This window comes from Neovison vison, chromosome 2 (assembly GCF_020171115.1).
Source record: "Neovison vison isolate M4711 chromosome 2, ASM_NN_V1, whole genome shotgun sequence".
Taxonomy (NCBI): Eukaryota; Metazoa; Chordata; class Mammalia; order Carnivora; family Mustelidae; genus Neogale; species Neogale vison.
This window is the reverse complement of record NC_058092.1, coordinates 85,726,749-85,745,894: the sequence shown is the minus strand read 5'-3', so window position 1 is coordinate 85,745,894 and position 19,146 is coordinate 85,726,749. Positions and strand designations below refer to the sequence as shown.

General features: G+C 39.3%; 1 protein-coding gene across 1 annotated transcript in view; it reads right to left on the bottom strand.

Annotated features, from left to right (window-relative positions):
• SLC35A3 (solute carrier family 35 member A3) overlaps positions 1-17,354 on the bottom strand; it is a 60,247-nt gene extending 42,893 nt beyond the window's left edge. Inside the window, exon 1 of the mRNA XM_044238753.1 lies at positions 17,206-17,354. The gene's annotated coding sequence lies outside the window, so the exon portion shown is untranslated. The remainder of the gene's footprint in view (positions 1-17,205) is intronic.
• Between the last annotated feature and the right edge of the window lie 1,792 nt (positions 17,355-19,146).

Below are 19,146 nucleotides of genomic sequence, written 5' to 3'. Positions count from 1 at the left end.
CCACAACTTGCCATCAATATTTAATACATAGGGTCGCCTGGGTGGCTCAGTGGGTTGAAGCCTCTGCCATCGGCTCAGGTCCTGATCCCAGGGTCCTGGCATCGAGCCCCACATCCGGCTCTCTGCTAGGCAGGGAGCCTGCTTTCCCCTCTCTCTCTACCTGCCTCTCTGCTTACTTGTGATCTCTGTGAAATAAATAAATAAAATCTTTTTTAAAATTTTAAAAAATTTTAAAAATAAAAAAAATATTTAATACATAGGTTACTTAGGCATTGGATACATCATGATGACCAAGACACATACAGTCTGTTTCTTCATGAAGTTTATCCTCTAGCTTGAAAGACACATTATTCAAACAACTCAAGAAATAGTATAAGTATGTAAACTGCTTTGATATAGGGTGCAAGAGAAAAATATCATAGGAAAATGATACCTTATGTCAACTTAGTTAAACTCAAACATATCTCCCAAAGTCCTTTACTCTGTATAGTGCTGGGTTAGAACTGGCTAAACACAAGTCTGCACAAAACTTGGGGGAGAGTGACAAAGAGCCATTACTCTCAGGAATACTCAGGGTTAATTAGAATTAGATTCCAGTTGTCCTCACTCTTCCCTGCACTAGGTCAGCTCTTCCTCACAACTGCCAATCCTATTGCACAAAAATGGGCTCATCCCTCCACCATACTCTTGACTACGGACAGAAAAAGACAGCGACACAAGACAACTTTCTATACACCTTTCCACCAGCTCCATTACATGGTCCTATTTTGGCTACAGGACATCCTTGCTTCCTAGATTCCTTTGAAAGCTCTGACTTGTGTACCCACACTAGTGTTTGAGGGAAGGCTGCTTTTAGTGACTCTTCAGTAATCCTCTGACACTCTTTTTTTTTTTCCCACAACACTCTCTTTTTAGACTTTTACTTCTCCTGCTTTCCCCACAATAGTAAAAGGTCTTATTCATACCATAAAATCCTTATCCTGTAACAGTGAAGGGCTCTGTTTCTCTATTGAACCCTAATACAGTGTTTAGTACCAAATGTGGTTCTAGGGTAACAGAACCACAATGGAAGTAATTTGGAATTAGTTTTCTGATCTGACTAGATTTAAGGCCATTAATGACCCTATTACGAGAGGTAAAGGAGACACTGGTGGTTGTTCATCATGCTAATGCAAAAGTTACTTAAACTATAGCCTGTAAACACCTATAATCAACATGAGGTTTTGGGTGATCAAATAGTTGCTACCACAATATTTTCTGAAAATCAGCATATAAAGGTGTTCACTTTTTTCTTCTAAAATAACTAGAAAACTTGGAGAAAGACAATAATGAACTTGAGAATCTAAATTCACAGCCCATGGTCCAGGTAAGGTATCAGAAAGCTTCTATCACAGGCCTAAGACAACTTCTCTCTTTTAGCTATTAAGTCAGTATTTCTGAAAAACAAATCCAAAGTCTGATCCTGTCATGGACCTGAAATAAAAAGCAAACTGAAGGGTGCCTAGGTGGCTAGTTGGTTAAGTGTCTGCCTTTCTAGTCATGATCCCGGATCCTGGGACTGAGCCCTGCACTGGGCTCCCTGTTCAGCAGGGAGTCTGCTTCACCGTCTGCCTCTCCTCCTGCTCATGCTCTCTCTCATATAAATGAATAAAATCTTAAAAGAAAAGGAAAAAAAAGCAAATTGATTTCATAGGGTCCCAGTATCCTATACTCTACACATTTTTACAATCTCTATATCCTAGCACATGTCCAGACATTAAAATATGCCTGAGGATTCTAGTAGGCTGAAAAATGGCCCCCAAATATATAGGTTCTAATCCCTAGAACATGTAAATGTTACCTTATTTGGGAAAAAGGATTTTGCAAATGAAATTAAGTTAAGGATCCTGAGATTGGAAGATTATGCTGGATTAGCTAAGTGCACCCTAAACACCAGCACAAACATCTCATAAAAGACAGACAGAAAAGGAGAACACAAATACTTAAGAGGACAAAACTGTGAAGATGGATCCATAGAGAGATCTGAAGATGCTGGCCTTGCAGACTAGTGATAGAGCCACAAACCAAGGAAGACTGGCACCCACCAGAAGCTGGAAGAGAAAAGAATGGGTTTTTCCTTAGAGCCTCCAGAGGGAGTATAGGCAGCCCTGCAGACACTTTATCATCAGCTTAGTGATGCGGATTTTGGATCTCTGGCCTCCAGAACTATGGAAGAATATCTTTCTCTTAATGTAAGTAACTAATCTGGGGTAATTTTTACAGAAGCCACGGGAAATCAATACAAGTGTGTGTATTTTTAAAATTTAATTGTTCTCCATTCTATGTCTACTTAGGCAGAAACCATTTAAAATGTTTAGGAGGAAGACGGTTAAAATTAAGTTTTCAGGACTCAAAAGAATTAATCAGTTACCAGGATAACTAGCTTATACTGAGAGTGCATACAACAACTCCTCTCACAGGGCATCAGGGTGGCTCCGTTGTTAAGTGTCTGTCTTCAACAATTCCTCTCACATAGTTTGTGCTGTGCTTAATAAATATTATTTAAAAAAGTGCCAGACTCAGTAAAAAAAAAAATAATCGAGGATACCAAATAAGTGAGATATTACTCTAGTGATGTTCTGTCATGGAAAATTTGAAGCCCATCCACTTGTTTCACAAAACTATATGGTTAATATTTCTTTTATTTATTTATTTATTTTTAATTTTTTATTTTTTAAAACATATATTTTTATCCCCAGGGGTACAGGTCTGTGAATAGCCAGGTTTACACACTTCACAGCACTCACCATAGCACATACCCTCCCCAATGTCCATAATATTTCTATAGGGAAGGGAAGGACTTGACCAATGTTACAAAGTAATTCTACTAATGCTTATTTTAGAAAACACCAATTTCTATTCTATTTTAAAGGACATAAAGAGCAAAAGATAGTACAGATCATCACTATTTTTATTCATGTCTTTGTTTTTGTAACTGGAAATATTAACACAGTAATCAGATAAGAGTTTGTAATCTAAAAAACAATTTCCAATTTAAAAAATTCTGTTCACACTGGAGTTTTCTCAAATTGACTTCTTTTTTTTTTTTTTAAATAAGAATTTATTTATTTACTTGACAGAGAGAAGTAGCATGCATAAGCAGGGGGAGCAGTAGGCAGGAGAGGGAGAAGCACACTCCCTGCTGAGCAGGGAAACCAATGTGGGGCTCGATCCCAGGACCCTGGGATCATGACCGGAGCTGAAGGTGGATATTTAATCAACTGAAGCCCCTCTGGCGCCCAAATGGATTCCTTTAAACATGATGTATTGCCCAGTTTGAGGTATACTACATATGTCAAAACATGCCATCTAAAACATACCTATCTATAAAATAGAAAGTCAAACATAATATAATCATTCTGTAAGATAGTGTTATTCCCCAAGTACTAACATTAATAACAAGTTTCTAGCATTTTTTTCAAATATTTAAGAATTAAAATTACCAGGAAGCCTGGGTGGCTCAGTTCATTAAGCATCTGCCTTTGGCTTAGGTCATGATCCCAGGGTCCTGGGATCCAGTCCTGCATCTGGCTCCCTGCTCAGCAGAGAACCTGCTTCTCCCTCTCACTCTGCCTGCTGTTCTCCCTGCTTGTATTCTCTCTCTCTGTCTCTGGCAAATGAATACATAAAATCTTTTTTTTTTTTTTTTTTAAATTTAAATGTGGGGCACCTGGGTGGCTCAGTGGGTTAGGCCGCTGCCTTCGGCTCGGGTCATGATCGCAGAGTCCTGGGATCGAGTCCCACATTGGGCTCTCTGCTCAGCAGGGGGCCTGCTTCCCTTCCTCTCTCTCTGCCTGCCTCTCTGCCTACTTGTGATCTCTCTGTCAAATAAATAAATAAAATCTTAAAAAAAAAAGAATTATAAAAATTAAAGTGTACCAGGATAATTAAGAATAATGTTTAGCTATTTAATTCAGCCTGAGGCCAAACCTGAAAGATCAGGGACCTTAAGATGTTTTTCTTTTTTTTTTTTAAGGTTTTTCTTTATTTGTCAGAGAGAGAGAGAGTGAGCAACCACAAGAAGAGGTAGTGACAGGCAGAGGGAAAGCAGGCTCCCTGCTAAGCAAGGAACCCGATGGGAGACTCAAATCCAGGACCCTGGGACAATGACCTGAGCAGAGGCAGACATTCAACCAACTGGACCACCCAGGTGTTCCAAATGCTTCTCTTTGTAGCACTCATAAATGGTAAAAATTTTAGAAAACTGTTTAAAATAATTTAACTGAAACTTAATTGAACATATAGAACTAGCTGGTATTTATGGATATATGGTTTGATAGATTGTCAAGGACAAAAAATTTTTTTGAACTCTAGCTATTTAACTGTGTTTGAGTAGTTAATGGAAGAATATCACCCTCCCCCAAAGACAAAATTCCACTGCTAAAATTCAAATGCTATGTAGTGGTTGGATTTTGTCTTTTTTTTAAACCACCACCTTTTCTAAACAGGAAAGTGTTACCACTCCCAGGTAAACCTATAGTCTTAGGAGTTTATATATACAATGGGTTTATAAACCACATAGATTTTGAGTACATTTCAGTTACGCCTGTTCAATATTTACTGTTCTTACATCACTCTGCCTCCCAACTGATGGGACAGCCTTCAGACTCTCACAACTCAAATCTCCGTATAGCTGGTATCTTATGAAAATGTAGATCTGATCACATTCCTTTTTTTTTTTAATTTTATTTATTTATTTGACAAAGAGAAAGAAAGCACAAGCAGGGGCAGATAGAGGGAAAGAAGCAGGCTCTCTGCAAAGCAGGCAGCTGGATGTGGGACTCAATCCTAGGACCCCTGAGCCAAAGGCAGATGCTTAACCGTCTGAGACACCCAGGCGCCCCTCATTCCTTCTCTTTTTGTAAAATTTAACTAACTCCCTACCAATAAAAGATACAGGACAAACTCAGATAAAACAGTCTGTTGCTACCTGGCCCCAACCTAAATTCTCTGCCATAAACTATGATCTATCTGAAACATTTTTTCTTCATGCATTCTTTGAAGAAATATCCCTTTTTAAAAAATAACTCTTTCCTTGGGGCACCTGGGTGGCTCAGTTAGTTAAACATCCAACTCTTGATCCCAGCTCAGGTCTTGATCTCAGGGTTGTGAGTTCAAGCTCCTCGCTGGGCATGGAGTTTACTTTAAAAAAAATTTTTTTTTCTTTAATTATAATTTTTCTCTCCTTTTCTTTATCTGTAGAATTTTTTCTCTTGTATCAAAATACAAGTCTACTCTCAGTGAAGTTTTCCTAAGTTTCAAGCTGACAAAAGTCTATCCTCTACCATATTCCAATGTGATTTTTATACTTATACTTTATAATACCACTTATAAATTTTATCAGTCTAACTTGTTGACATATATGCATTTCCATGTTTTACTCATCATTGTATTTCCTGCAGCTCCTTACCAGGATATGTCACATAATAGGCATATACTCTATGTTGAATTTATAAAAGAATAAATAAACTCTACCATATGTAAAATTCTCAGAAGGGAAGAATGACCCTCAAAGATTAAGCTTCTCTGTATAATACATAAAAGATGCAGGCACCCATGTCAAAACACATTTCCGTTAAATGTTTCCTAATAATTGTAACTTCATAAGTTAAATTAATAAAAGAACATCTATTGAGTATCTACAGCATATCAGACATTGTGCTAGGTGCTTTATAGGCATTATCTCATTTAAATCTCATTTAATCTGTAAATGTTGCAAGTTCTGGGTCACGTGGTGGCTCAGTAGCTTAAACATCTGCCTTTGACTCAGGTCATGATCCCAGGGTCTTGGGATCGAGTCCCACATCAGTCTCCCCTGCTCAGTGGGGAGCCTGCTTCTCCCTCTCCCTCTGCTGCTCCCTCTGCCTGTGTTCCCTCTCTCGTTGTCTCTCTCTCTGTCAAATAAATAAATAAAATTTAAAAAAAATACTTAAAAACCTGTAGGTTCTGAGATATTAAGTATATAATTTGCCTTGCCTAACATGTCAGAGCTCCGATATAAAGGAAGATTTCTCTCAGTCAAAGCTACCAATTCATGACTTATGAATTTTTGCAGTAAGTCTTTTGCATGGTCTTTGCAGTAAAGGCGAAGTGTTTAAAAACGTCTAAGTTTTAGAGGGCCAGTCACAATAGTATATTAAAGTACAACTCTGTACTCAGATTGTCTAATTTCACATTCTGTCCCCACCACTAAATAGAGCAAAGTATTTTACCTCTCTGTCCCTCCTTTCCCTCATCTATACTATGGAGGGGAAGGGATAGTATGTACCTCACACCATGGTTATGAGGATTAAAAGCTATCAATCAAAAGAAGTGGTTATAATACTCTAGTGCTTTATTTGAATATTCACTGAATACCTTTGTAAGACTTACTCATGTTAGAAAATGCTACTAGAAGTGTTGTTTAAAATTGGTTTTAAAGAACATATGAATTTAGAAAAAAACTTCATATCCTGCTTTTACAGAAAAAGTAAGCAGAACAGGTAAAAGGTGTATATAGACACTCTCTTATTGGAATGATCTTCTTTTTTAGCATTTTACCTGTTGTGACTTAAAAGTTTCAGCTTCGGGCACCTGGGTGGCTCAGTGGCTTAAGCCTCTGCCTTCAGCTCAGGTCATGATCTCAGGGTCCTGGGATCTAGTCCTGCATCAGGCTCTCTGCTTGGCAGGGAGCCTGCTTCTTCCTCTCTATCTCTCTCTGCCTGTCTCTCTGCCTATTTGTGATCTCTCTCTGTCAAATAAATAAATAAAAATCTTTAAATAAAAAAAATTTTTTTTTAAGTTTCAGCTTCATCTTAACTCTAATTTCTATTGTATTTCCTGATCCATCATGCTTTTTCAATCAAAACACTTATCTCCATACAGTAACTGGCTCTTTGTTTTTTAAGTGGTACCTCCAATCTGAATGATAAACTGGTAAGAATTCTGGGCAGCCAATTTAGATAGAGAAGCTGCATAACATTCAAGCTTATAAAGTAAAAACTCTCATATTTATATACCAAACACTCTCAAATCTACCTAGCAAACAACATTTAAAAGTTCACAAAAATATATAACCACAGCACTACACTCCTTCATTAAACCAGACAATTAAGTTGAATATACTTAGGATCGACTTGCTTTTAGAGAGTCAACATCTAATGCTTAGCTATCAATTCATGATCTGAACTTTAATAATAAATTCATACACATGAGTAACAATATTAACTGCTGGTTTGATGATGTTCAAATAATGATGGTCAATGACATTATTACCTGCTGGTTGGATTTTAGTTACTGACAAGTCTACAATTTACTCTTAATTTTTTTGCAGTTTCATACACATACACAAAAATTCCACAGCAGATTAATATAAAATAAAAAGTTTCCTGTCTAAAACTTTTAGGAGAAGGAAAAACCTCAAAAGTTATACTTCGCAGCTACTGAATGGTAAGACTGGGCTTTAACTGAGTTTATTTCAGTTGATTCTAATGTGTATCTTTCCTTCATTCATCATATTGAGTTCTCACTGTGTGAAAGACACATCTGAGGCTCAGTCAGTTAAGTGTCTGCCTTCAGCTCAGGTCCTGGGATAGAGCCCTCCATCAGGCTCCTTGTTCAATGAGTAATCTGCTTCTTCCTCTCCCTCTGCCCACCCTGCCCCCGCAATTTGTACTCTGTCTCTCTCAAATAAATAAATAAAACCTTAAGAAAAAAAAGACACATCTGAAGATACAAACTATATGCATATCAAATATAACTGAAGCAGTGTAAAGAGTCTGTGCAAAACCTAGGGCCAGTTATTTGACCTTTAATGTTCTCATCTAGAAAATGGGGGTGAAAGAAAATAGAATATGCCACCTGCAAAATAAGCCACTTTAGCATATTGGTTATTTCATGCTGTAGGTACTTAAAAAACAGCAAATGCAGGGGAGGCTTTCCCCAAACCTTCCTCTTCTACCTAAAAACAAATCCTCTACAAGCAACTCAGTTGTCATAAATCCCCCCTCCCCAGAGGAGTTTCATCAACTAGGGAGGACTGACTCACTATAGAAGATTAGAAGTTAACATTATACCCAGATAAACTTTGCCACAAACTATCTTAATTCTTACATATTCTTCTAAGGGTCCATTCATCTTTCCTAAAAATCGCTTACTTTCCCCTAAGAGGCCTACATCTCTCTTCCCCTTTCCCTCTCAGAATGGTATTTAATTCTGAATTCTAAAGCTACTCATATGAGTTACTCATTTTCCTTGAATGTATACACTGTATACTGTATATATGGAGAACATATGTTAATAAGGCTCTGTTTTTCTCGTTGATCTGTCTTTTATGATGGCAGTCTCGGCTAGGAACTCAGAAGATCAGAGAGAAAATTAGTTTCTTCCCCTACAGTTTTTGGTGACAAAAGATGGGAATGCTGAGATACCCTACGTACTCTACAGCTCACAGATGGGACCCTGGAAGAACCAGCAGAGGCCAGAGATGGGTAAGAATTCTAACCAAATCAGCTCTCCTTGATCTGTCTATATAACACCCAGTCAAGAGAAGAAGGTAAAATTTCATACGGCCTCTTCATTTCCAAATCAGATTAGCAGAAGGAAAACATCTGTAAATATTAGTTCTCTGAATTAAGATTCTCAGGAATTTGGTTTTAGGGTACCCGCTGGTTATTGATCCTTGCCTCCTAAAGTGCAGCTATTCCTTCCCTATTTATCTCATTTTGTGCCCTAAAAATTTGGCTTGGCTTTCTGCCTGCCTGGAGCATGCAGGTTATCAGTTCTTGGGTGTGCAAGTGGCTCAACCATCAGGTTAGAAGTCATTAAGAAAAAGAATACAGAATATAGAATAGGAGCTAGACAGAAATGGGGGTTGCACTCCATTGGAAGCTAGCATCCTACTGACTGCTGCCAGTTGTTTAGGGATGGGGGATGAATTGGGTACATGTCTCTTTCTTTTGGCTATCTTTAATAGTGCTTTTGGACCTTGGGAGGGCTGCATCTTTTTTACCTTCTCTGGAGATATTTCTTGCATCATGGTTGAGTCATAAAAGACTTATTGGTTTTGGTTGTGAGTCACTCGATAGGCTTACCTTTGGTTTAAAAAAAAATTTTTTTTTAATATTTTTAAAAAGGAGTTCAGTACTGCCAGGAATATTTACTGTTTGTCCCAGCTGAAATCTGGTAAGATATTTGAAAGGATTTTTAAAGGAGCTCTATGGTCAAGTTAATCTAATTGGAAGCTGGTATTTGGAGCCTGATGGGAATTATTTGTTCTTTAATGCCTCTCTGTTCTATTTTCATCCTATGCTTCTCATGAGAACTTTTCAGTCCACTGAAATCCTCTTCTTGAACCCCTGCTGGCTATATACTCTGCCACCTCTGTCTACCTCCTTCTTATTGACACGATTTTGCTGAGGATAATCTGGAACTTCACTGGCTTCTTTGGGAAACCTAAGATCTTCCCAAACTGGCTCTTCTAAGACCTCTCTCCCTTCCCATTACTTCTGCTCCTTCTTCCTCCTTTAGCCAACTTCAATATTCTACCCATTTGCCTTGAATCCTTCAGGCCCCTATCTCCACTATCCCTCTTTCTACCCCTGCAAGATTTCTCTCTCCTCACTTTAGCCTATAGTCATTTGAACTTTAAGACCCCTATCCTCCATCAGGATCTCTAAGAGGGTCAGAGACAATTACCCTGATGCTGAAAAGGGAAAGGGAGTTATTTGGATACTGGGCAAACGAACAATCTTAAAAAGTCTTCTCAGGACACCCAGCTGGCTCACTCAGAGAAGTGTATGACTCTTGATCTCAGGGTCATGAGTTCAAGGCCCAGGTTTGGTATAGAGATTACTTAAATAAATAAACTTAAGGGGAAAAAAAGTCTTTCAACAAACATTAGTAAAAAGCTTTGGCCATCTAAGCAGGTAACCTCACCTTATTCTATCTGTCAGACACACAATTTCTTTTACATAAACTAGTGAGCTTTCTATTACTGTACCTAACACATGGTTAAGAATTTAAAACAAAAGCCATAAGATCTCATTTCTGTTTGTGTGTGTTTTACATGTGTGATATTTTTCTACCTCTAGATGGTCTTGCCAAAAGTAGTTTGTAAAAGAGCTCAATTAATTAAATTATGGGAAAAGGGAATACTATATTAATATAATATTCTCAGAGAGAAATACAGAAACTAACACAAATGTTTTTAAGTTCACATGACTCAGATAATCTTTGGCAAATAAGAATATTGTTGGTTTAGCTAAAACAACAACAAAAACAAACAAACTTGTCAGCATTAAATATAATGCAGACATACAGCTTTTCTACCTGGGTATACAAGTCAAATAAGCACAACATTAGCTCTATGTTACAAAATTTGTCATCAAGAAAAATCGTAAGATGAGTAGCTGCTTAATGTTACAAAATTTGTCAGCAAGAAAAATAATAACATGGCTAGCTGCTTAATGTCTCATGAAATTTTCATAAGTAATTGAAACATATGTTTTTAAAGCAAGTGAATTAAATAAAAATTTAAATGTAAAAAAATTTAAAAATACAAAAATTCATAAATGAACTTTTCAACAATAATTATTTTTTATGTCTGCTTGAATAGTTTCCCAAATCTTTTTGGAGACTTATGTCCTTAGAGATTTGAGAAGTCTAGTTAAATGATGGATATTCAGCGACTACGTTTAAAAAAAAAAAAAAGAAAGAAAGAGGGGTTGGCTGTAGTACATTTCTGAGTTAACCAGAATGTTGGTGTATGACAAACATTTCACAATTACTTACTTCCTAGTTTTCCCTAGAATTAAGCATTCTAAGAATTAAGAATTCTAATTAATATATGTAATTAAAATACTAGAAATAAGGGGGGAACTCTATATATATAGAAAGCAGATGTATTTTGGTATGAAAACTATAAGATATGGAGATATGTTTTTGTCAAGAGAAAAAAAAAAAGGACTAATTTTGCCCTAAAGTAGAATTATTGGTTTTTCCATAATGAGAAAGAGCAAAATAAAAGACAAACACTGAATAGATATAGAAAGCTGAGAAGAGAGAGAGAGAAGAAACTTATTTTGAGTGGTCAAGTGGTTAAAATTGAATGCATTAATTATAGGGGTTATAAAAACGAGCCTTAATATCAAAAGTACATTGATGCAAAACTAGAACTGAGTCTTTTTTAAAAAAATATTTTTTTTATTTATTTGACACAGAGAGAGGGAAGCAGAGGGAGAGGAAGAAGCAGACTCCTCACTGAGCAGGGAGCCTGATACGGGAATCAATCCCAGGATCCCAGGATCATAACCTAAGGTAGACACTTAACAAACTGAGGTACCCAGGTACCCTAGAATTAAGTCTTGTTTCTCCTTAAAGAACAAAGTTTTCTTGGACTATGGGTCTACTCCTGATAAGACTGTGAAAGGTTTTCCTTTATCTTTTAAGTAACCTGCCTAGAAAACAAAGATCCAGTGTTTTATCAAAATAACTTCCTGTGTTTCTCATTTTCTTTATCAGGTCTTTGATTACTTAAGAAAACAGCCTTCTCTATTAAAAGAGCGAAGGTTTTATATATATATCTATGTTAAAGGGATTGTTTCACAGGACCTACGATCCTATTTAATCATACAATCCTATTTAATCATACGTTTCAAAACATTTTAATATGTTTGGTAAAATTCCCCAAAATCAAATCCTAAATGAAGTCTTTTGGACCTGGAACTTTGATTTGTTCCAGAGGGTCGCTGAAACATCTCAAAAGATTTGTTCTAGCTCCTTATAAAAAAAGAAATGTCAAACTAATTAGGTTTATTTGATATGTCAAATTATATAGAAAACCTTGCTAAATAAGTGATATTTAACCTTCCTGGGTTATATTTCTATGAAGGATGTTATTAACATGTGTTCCAGAAACTGTATAAAATTTCTTAAAATATTATATAGTCTGGTATAATGTCATTAGTCATAATTCGTTATTATCTTAAAGTATGTGTCACAGAAATAACCAAATATCCTTGTCAACTGCCTTAGAAATGAACTCTGATCAAATCTTTAACCATGGCCATTTTAAGTCTTTTTCATTTACAGACAGTTATTTTTTTAAACTGATGCTTTCATGAAAGCTTTTCCAAGCTGCTGTAATCCAAAAATACTTGTCTTCAAAAAGATTCATGGAAAGAATTCTGGCAACTGTATTCTGTACTCTAGAATACAGGTTTCTGACAACTTTAAGATCATACTAGGGAAGAATTTTCAGAATTCCATGGAAAAAACTGACGGATTCATAAAACTACTAACCCATAATCAAGAAAAACAAGAAGTTAAATGGGACTGAATAAACTGATGAGAATCATTGTAATCTTTGAGTTTTTGTTTGAAACACTGTTGGTTCTTTAACATTTTGTTTAAAAGATTTAAGGAGTGCCTAGGTGGCTCAATTGGTTAAGCATCTGCCTTCAGCTCAAGCCCTGATCTCAGGGTCCTGGGAGCCCCAAGTTGGGCTTCCCGCTCCACTGGGAGCTTGCTTCTCCCTCTCCCCCACCCCTACTCATGCTCTCTCTGTGTCAAATAAATACATAAAATCTTTTTTTAAAAATTTTAAAAAATAAAAGATTTAAGGAAACCTTTTCTCTTAAGCTTTTTAGAACTTACAATTTGGAAAAGGGTACCTGGATAAACAAAATTAAACCTTTGTCTTTTTCTCCTTACCTTATTCCACCCAGAATTCAGAAACCCTTAGGATTTTTAGTCTCATGGCAATGTAGTTATTTGTATAAGTTCAATATGAATCTGTACTCCCTGTAATAAGATACAACTTGAAATACTGGCTATACTGCCCAAGTTTTGACTGACATTTCAGTCAAATGTCAGAGAAGGATGGGCATAATATCCTATATGACCAGACAACTTTAAGAAACTAAGATTGACTATATAGAGCCAATAATGCCCCTTCAAAAAAAAAAAAGTCTCAACTGGTATCTTGCTTTTGGGGTTCTCGGTCTTATCAGGGGAGTAAGGAAGAGGTCAATTCCGGGCAGGCCCAAGAACCTCAGGATCTCTTAGAGACCTCTAGAAGAGAGAAGAGAGGAATTCTCCCAAATCTAAAGGTATTGCAGGCAGTCTAACGGTGAATCCTTGGCTTGGCGTCCTAGCCTTGAGAAGCTTTTAAAAGTCCACTCAGAGATTACTTTTGAAAAGTTCCAGCAAGGCAGACTTTAAAAGAGTCTACATGGCTAATCGCTATTTTTACATAAATAATCAAACCAAGTTTAATGAAACTAGACTGATCTTGCATGCAAATTAGTCATACTGCTTACCTTTGGTAGAAATGGAGATGACTGTAGAGAAATAAAATTATGTTTCAGTACCCCACTATTGTGGATATTAGATTCCAGTCCTGTTTATTGTCTCTGAGGTTTTGTTATTTACCTATGAACTGGACTGGATCCTGAATTCCTCTATTTTCCTCCACTATCTTGTTATGACTATCCAAACTAACATTTCCAATTTTCTCCCATCCTTCCGACTTGGAATCACTAAAAACAAAAACTCCCCTTTTGCTAAAGCCCTGTAAGCTAAAGCTGGACAACAGGATACAAGTTGTGATACAAGTGACCCTGGAGGCAAGGATTAATTCTTGTGTGGTGATGTGAACTTATTTCAGATTTTATTAATAACTGTATATTTGAATTTGCCTTTCTGGTCCATGTTTAATCCTAGTAATAAATCTTTGAGGTAGTAAAGACAAATTCCTCAAATAACCACAGTAAAATGCAAATTAACAAATATTTAAAGTTATAAATTGGGCATCTGGGTGGCTCAGTGGGTTAAGCCTCTGCCTTGGGCTCAAGTCATGATCTCAGGGTCCTGGGATCGAGCCCGCATCGGGCTCTCTGCTCAGCAGAAAGCCTGCTTCCCTCTCTCTCTCTGCCTGCCTCTCTGCCTACTTGTGATCTCTCTGTCAAATAAATAAAATCTTTAAAAAATAATAATAAAGTTATAAATTATTTATAAAAATAAATATTTTATAAATATTTTATATTTTGTACTTATATTATATTGTTATATATTATATAATATATAATGTATTTTTATATGTTTATATTATAAATAATTTATAAAAATAAATTAACAAATAATTAAAATTGTAAAGCTCAGCATACAAAGGAAAAGAATATTTTAGACTAATGGTAGACTTCAGAAAACTTTATAAGAAGGTGTCAACTTCTAATTATATATAAAATAACAAAGTCTTAGGGGTACAACATAGTGACTATAGTTAATAATACCATATTATATATTTGAAAGTTACTAAGACAGTAGATCTTAAAAGTTCTTATCAGAAGAAAAAAAAATGTGTTAACTGTGTGGTGATGAATGTTAACAAGACTTACTGTGGTGATCATTCTACAATATATACAAATATCAAATCATACGTTGTACAACTGAAACTAATATAATGTTATACCTCAATTATATCTTAATAAATGTTTTTAAAAAGAGGTGGTGGGGCACCTGGGTGGCTCAGTGGGTTAAGCCTCTGCCTTCCGCTCAGGTCATGATCTCAGGGTCCTCAGCGGGGAGCCTGCTTCCCTCTCTCTCTCTCTGCCTGCCTCTCTGCCTACCTGTGATCTCTCTCTCTCTGTCAAACAAATCTTAAAAAAAAAAAAAAAAAGAGGTGGTATTGGGCCGCCTGGGTGGCTCAGTTAGGTTAAAGCCTCTGCCTTAGTCCCGGGTCATGACCCTAGGATCCTGCAATTAAGCCCCCATATCGCGCTCTCTGCTCAGCAGGGAGCCTGCTTGCCCTTCTCTCTCTGCCTGCCTCTCTACCTACTTGTGATCTCTGTCAAATAAATAAATAGAATCTTTAAAAAAAAAAAAAAAAAGGTGGTACGTAAGGCAAAGAATAAGTAGAATCGGAGTGCCTGGGTGGCTCAGTCGGTTAAGTGTTTGCCTTCAAATACTTAACTCCAGGGATGGAGCTCCTTGCTTACAAGGGAGTCTGCTTCTCCCTCTCCCTCTGCTTGCTGCTCCCCATGCTTGTGCACATGGTCTCTCTCTCTCTCCCTGTCTCTGTCAAATAAATAAAAAAAATCTTAATTAAAAAAAAAAAGAATGGGGGGCCTGGGTGGCTCAGTGGGTTGGGCCGCTGCCTTCGGCTCGGGTCATGATCTCAGGGTCCTGGGATCGAGTCCCGCATCGGCCTCTCTGCCTACTTGTGATCTCTCTCTGTCAAATAAATAAATAAAATTTTAAAAAAAAAAAAGAATAAGTAGAATCTCTACCAAGATAGTAAGGAAGATCCTTGTAGAAGAAAGGATGCAAGCAAAGTCCAAGGCAGTAGGCACACAGCATGTTCAGAAATAACATTTCCAAGTAACTACAGCAGCTTAGCTAAAATAAATAAATAAAGTGGGATAAAGTAATTCAAAAAAATGAAAGGGACATAGTGATCTGATTGGAGCTATGGACAGCTGCAATTTTGAAAAGTTTTGAATGGCACCCTAAATAATTTTAAATGTATTTTGGAGCCAACAGAAGGTCACTGAGTACTTCTGAGGGAAGAGTGACCAGGGATTGCATAAGCTATCTTTTAAGAAGCAGTATGGAGGGTCACCTGGGTGGCTCAGTGGGTTAAGCCGCTGCCTTCGGCTCAGGTCATGATCTCAGGGTCCTGGGATCAAGTCCCGCATCCGGCTCTCTGCTCAGCAGGGAGCCTGCTTCCCTCTCTCTCTCTCTGCCTGCCTCTCTGCCTACTTGTGACTTCTCTCTGTTAAATAAATAAAGTCTTTTAAAAAAAATTTTAAAAAAAGAATATTAAAAAAAAAAAAGAAGCAGTATGGAGGGGAGTGACTGGAAGGGGGACAGATTGAGGGAAGCAAGTCTACTTTGGAAGCCATTGCTATATTGCAAATAAGGGAGAGGCACCACATTTAGCACGGGAAGGAAAAAGGGGGGAAGTAAACTGAGACGCTGAAAAACCAAAATCTGTACTTAAGAGGACGTGTTACGTAGGAAATGTTAGAACCATTAATATAAACTTAACATTCCCTTAAAGGAAACAACCAGAGTTTTCCAATGCAAATAAGACCACCAAGTGAGAAACTGTACCAAATTTCATCTTTAACTATCAAAGCTGAACGTTGACTGAAAACCAAAAACTCTGATTCCATTTTCAAAGACTGCATGTGATAGAACATAATACAAGATTCAGTCTTGCTGGGCGCCTGGGTGGCTCAGTGGGTTAAGCCGCTGCCTTCGGCTCAGGTCATGATCTCAGGGTCCTAGGATCGAGTCCCGCATCGGGCTCTCTGCTCAGCAGGGAGCTTGCTTCCTCCTCTCTCTCTCTCTGCCTGTCTCTCTGCCTACTTGTGATCTCTCTCTGTCAAATAAATAAATAAAATCTTTAAAAAAAAAAAAAAAAGATTCAGTCTTGCTACTATAAAGTAATGGCATGGAAGCGGTTGGCCAAGCAAGGCCCATTTCATCATTCCGTATCGTTCTTTAATTCATTTGAACCAGCGTTCCTGAAAGGTGGTTAGCTGGTTAAATAAATACTACGAAAATCCTCCCTCCCTCAACACTCAGAACCCCCTCCCCCGTCCAGCACACGGGCGCGCGCGCGCACACATCTCCCGATAGGAATCTCGCCCGGCTCCGGACAGCCCCGGCCGCGGCGCTACCAGCCTTACCAAGGACAGCCCTTCCATCTCTCGAAGTCCCTGCGAATGCAGGGTCCCCGCCGGGTGGATCGGCGCCTACCGCAGGGCCACTCTCGGAGCGGGAGCTCCAGGGACCTTCACGGAAGGAATGACGGCCAGCCGGGCCCGCCGGCCACGGGGCTCCCCACGCCCCAGGCTCGGAGGCACACAGAGCCGTCTTCATTCGCTTGACACACCCCTTTCCTCGGGCCCTTTCCTCCTCCACCCAACACATTCTGCACGTCGTCCCTCGGAGGTACAACGTGTCACTTCATCCGCTCCCCCCCGTGCTTATCTCGACCCCGTCCCCTTCACTCGGACGGACTTTCCATCAGGCCCCCGCACACCTTTTCCTCCTCCTTCCCCTCCCGGAGCTGCGCCGCCCGCCCCCACACCACCGGCAGCCTCTAGCGCCCCGGCCGGCCGCTGCAGCAGCAGCCTGCTGCCCTGCGCCCGCCTCCCCCCAGGGGCGCCCCACGCTCACCTCCCGCGCAGCTCCACCGGCTGCGCGCACCCCGGGCGGCGACTCAGCTCCGCCCGGCACCCAAGGCTGGCCAGCCCGCTGGGTCCCCCGCGACCCCTGACGCCCTGAGCCGCCGGCTCCAGCCGCCTCAGCCGCCGCGAGCCTGGTGCGGCCCAGGCGTTTCCGGGTTCCCGCGGTCCCGTCCCCCAAATGCTCCGGCTTCCGCCTCGGCCCGGGCAAACGCGGTTCCCGGCTCGGCTCCGGCAGCCCCAGCTTGGCGCTTGCCAGCTCTGTCCCCGAAAGCGAGGCACTTAGGCGACTCGGCGGGCAGCCCCCGGTGTAGCCTTCAGCGTCGCGTCGCCGCCTGGGGCACTGCCTCCTGCTAGTTATGTCCCGGGTGGAAGAGTCAGATGGAGTGGCTCCCGCCGAGGGCTTCTGCGGGGCTGTCCGGTCGGGTCGTGCCGGGTGCCAGGGTGTCCGACTGCGAAAAGAAAGGCAAAGTCCTTTGGGGCAAAGGACCCTGAGAGGGAGTGAAGAGGCGGATCCAGGAAAACAACCCCAACTGGATATAGCTGTTACTGTCCCTGAAAACAACGTTAGCCCTGGCACAGGCTGCCACCCAGAAGTCCAAAAGAACGCTTCTTGAGTTGGAAATGACCACTTCTCCCATCCTGGCCGAGACCTTGAGTTTGAGGAGAGCCCTTTAATGCTATTAACCGGGGCAGGGGAAGGGACAACCAGCAAGAAAAAGCAAATGGGGCTAGAGGATCTCAGAGTTCTAAGAGACTTAACCCCTTCCTGGCTTCAGGGATCCCTTAGGCAACACTAAATTTAGAAGGCCTTCTGATTTCTTTGTTGGAAATCCTCCAACCACCAAAGCCCAGTCTGATGATGGACAAGCTAAAATTATTATTCTAGGTCCAGTTTGATCATCAAATTGCATTTTAAGGTTTTCCCTTTCTTCTTACACAGTGCCGCTGTAGATGAAGCCTACATCTGTTTATATTGCACGTGATTAAAACTACCTCCATAGAGACAGAGAGTAGGAAAATAAAATTAAATAACTGTGTTAGAAAAATAACTGGCTTTAAATTTTTCTGTGCTGTGACCTTGAGAAAACCCCTGGATGTGGAAATGTATATTAGATCTTAATGTTTGTCCAAATATTTTGGAAACAAAATACGGCTGGTACAAAATAATAATAGCTAGGCACTATTCTAACATATCTATCTATTTTTTTTTAATTCAAAAATAGTAGGTATTCAGTAAACATGTGTGGTTGTAAGGGGAAAGAAAGATAAAATGTTTTAAAAATTAACCAGCAGCAAAAATATACCTTAAGACATGAAAACATTTTTTTAAAGAAAGGCCTTCAATTCTCTCAGAAAGCTTTAAAATGAGAAAAATGAGAAGTGGAAGCACTTACAATTATGAAACAGTAACATGTGGACATCTGGGACAGGCATGAAATTGAAAATGATCAAAACTCTATACAAAAAACAACAACAACTTGGGGCGCCTAGGTGGCTCAGTGGGTTAGAGGCTCTGCCTTCAGCTCAGTTCATGGTCCCAGGGTCCTGGTATCCAGTCCCCCCCCCCCCCAGTCAGGCTCTCTGTTCAGCAGGGAGCCTGCTTCCTCCTCCCTCTGCCTGCCTCTCTGCCTACTTGTGATCTCTGTCTGTCAAATAAATAAATGAAATCTTAAAAAAAAAACAACAAAAAACTCTATACAAACAAAAGCAGTGATGAAAATAGAGGGCCAAATAAAAAAGAAAGAAAGAAAGAAAAAATAGAGGACCAAATATATGAAACTCACAATTGCTACAAAGTTATGCTCTCTAACACTGATGACCAAAAGAAAGTAATAACTTTCATTAGCCTTTTCTAGGTTTACAATTTATACTCATAATACCTACTGAATTGCTTTGAGCTTCCCTGTGTATTCCACCCATAGGACATGTT